Source organism: Gavialis gangeticus, unplaced genomic scaffold (assembly GCF_001723915.1).
Source record: "Gavialis gangeticus isolate Ggan-Ray unplaced genomic scaffold, GavGan_comp1, whole genome shotgun sequence".
Taxonomy (NCBI): domain Eukaryota; kingdom Metazoa; phylum Chordata; order Crocodylia; family Gavialidae; genus Gavialis; species Gavialis gangeticus.
In genome coordinates this window covers 53554360-53557228 of record NW_017728995.1, presented here as the reverse complement: position 1 = coordinate 53557228, position 2869 = coordinate 53554360, and positions in this window count along the sequence as shown.

Below are 2869 nucleotides of genomic sequence, written 5' to 3'. Positions count from 1 at the left end.
TTGAAAAAATGAGGAGAGTAATTCTTCCCCTCACCTAAATATTGTGTATATTTAATTTTGGTACAGCACTTCTAAAAATACAATGTTTTTCACATTTAGAAACTACTTAGAACACTAGCCTTTGCAGTGTATATAAGTATTTTCTATCTGCAAACCTGAAAGGATTTTTTAAGAGCAGGTATCACAATTTTCATTTTACAGAAGATGAATGAGAAAGAGAAAAATGAACCAAGTTGCTTTTCACCCAGCTATGTGACTATCTGATTCAGCTAGGATTGTTTATTTTATTTATCCAGTGCAATCCCAGGAAGTTAAAAAGACACTATATTATTATTTTCACATGCGATCTATTTTTCTCCCTAATCCAAATATCTCTGATATTTTCCATCTAGTTTACTCATAGGCCCAGTCATAATTTGACCCTCTTTTTAACTCTTTCTTAGTTTGAAATTCTATTCTGGAGTTAAGAAATCATCCCCAATGAAAGTATCTTGAAGTTGGTTGTTCCAGCTAAAGCTTCTGTTTTTCATGTATTTGTGTTATCTGATGGAAACGTATTCAGCCAAAAAAAATTCTGGATCAAGAAAATTTGTTCATCAAAACTTTCAAGATATATTTCCAGCATAAAGCTGTCTAGTTGTGGGCCATGTAACTCCCATCTTTTCAAATATTTTGAACACTATTCTATCATTAATTATTACCTCCAGATATGAATAGCTATTTAAATCCCTTTTAAATTGCATGTAGTAACCATCAGATTTCTGTTTTACTTTTGTGTCTAATCTGTTCCGTTCAGTTTAATTTACTACTAATTATTGCTTGCTTTCTACTTTACCCATATGTTTGTCTCCCTCGGGGGAGATGGACATAGTGGCTAAGTACAAACAGCCAAAGAGCCCAAGGCTGAATCAATTCAAGCATTGTAGGTTAGTTGAAGCTGCATAGATTGAACCAAGAAGCAAGTGAACAGACATTCATTTTTGATTCTGGAAATGCAGCTGCATGCTTGCAGTGGCCCAGGCCAGAAGCTGGGGGTGGGTAGGGCATGCCTCCCTGCTCTGCTGGAGCAGGCAGCTTGGGCCAAGGCTAGTCCACCCCCTTGCAAGGGTGGGATGGGGTGGTAGGGAAGGTGCAAAGCATCCTGGGATGCCAGGGGACTTGGAATGAACTTGAATCTGGAGGGGATCACGGGCAGAAGTTCAATAAACTGATTTAACCTAAATCAGTTAAGTCAGATACGACATCCATCCAGGTTAATCTTAAACCAGTTTGGGCCATTTTGAAAGCAGTTTATGTGCACTGAGTCTCTGTTGTGTTACAGATTTGAACTGGTTTCTGGTCACTTATACTGTGGTTTGTGTAATTTCTGTCTCTAGCCAATTAGACTACAGACGGTTAATTTTCAATGGTTATTATGCAGTGTTACCATTGAAGGACACGGACTGAATAATTATATGACTGTTAGTATAGACAGTCAAAAAGCCCGACACTGAATTGATTCAATCTTTGCATGTTAGCCTAAGCTGTGTAGATTGAACTGATAAACAAGTGAACAGACTTTTGATTCCAGAAATGTAGACACATGCCTGTAGTGACCCAGGCCAGAAGCTGGGGGGCACTAGAGCATACCTCCCTGTTAGGCAGACAGCCTGGAGCAAGGCTAGCCCGCCCACCCTGCAATGTGGGGTTTGCAAAGGGGGTGAAAAACAACCTGGGATGCTGGGGGACTAAGAGTTAACTTGAATGTAGAAGGAATCTGGGGCAGAAATTCAATAAACTGATTTAACCCAAATTGGTTAAGTCTGATACTACATCCATCCAGGTTTATCTTAAACTGGTACTGGTCATTTTGATCATTTTGAAAGTGGTTTATGTGCCCTGAACTTCTGTTACAGATTTTAAATGGTTTCTAATCACTTATACCGGTTTGTGTGTAATTTCTGTCCCTAGCCCTAGTGAAAGGTTGATTACCCAAGCCACTGGTTTAGTTCAAGGAATCTTAAATAGAGCACATGGAAAATCAGTCACTTCATTCATCCCAAGTAACTAAACAGATTAAGAGAAAGGCAGCAATTCCAGTCATTCTGGAATTGCAGCTGAAAGTAATGTATTTTGCAATTGCTGGAGTCTGTGGTGCTGGTTTAATTGACTGAAGTGTTAATTAGTAAATTCTTCAAAACCAAGAGGTTATGATTGTAAATCCCACAGCTTCCTTCTGGGCTGCAGTTTCCAATTACAGGCTCATCTCTGAATTTCTAGGTCATGAGAAAATGTTTCTACCATTTACATGTATGTCCCTACAAGGGAGTGAAAAAAGTATTGAAAGCAAGGTTAGTCTGTGCCTACATAATTGATTTAAGTCACCACCTGGCTAGACATTACAGAAAACTATGCTGTCTCTCATGGAAGTTTATGGTATAGGCCTTGATGGTATGAGATCAGACCGTAAGGTGACAGAGTAGAAGGTTCAATATCCTTTTCCTGAATATGCAAAGTTAGGTGACGAAACATCCTCCTCCATCTGCAGGACTGAAGTGTTGCATGGGGAGGAAAATCCTTCCTGATTTGACCTGTTTTTCCTACCTCCTTTTCCCCCCCTTTAAGTCAGGGTGGTAAGGCCAAGACAGTATTGCCTCTTCCTCTCTGAGGGAAGACAATCTTAGGGATAGGTATCTTGTAGGACAAAGTGGAGATACGTAGTTGGCTCTGAGTGGTCTATACCTCTGTTTTGTGTTCATGAAACACAATATGGATTTGGCTGAAAACCTAGATTTAGGGGATCTCCAGAAAAGTCTTAACGAAAACTGGCTTCTTTCAAAATCAAACCCATACTAACAATGATTTTAAATAAGTCTGGACAAATGACATT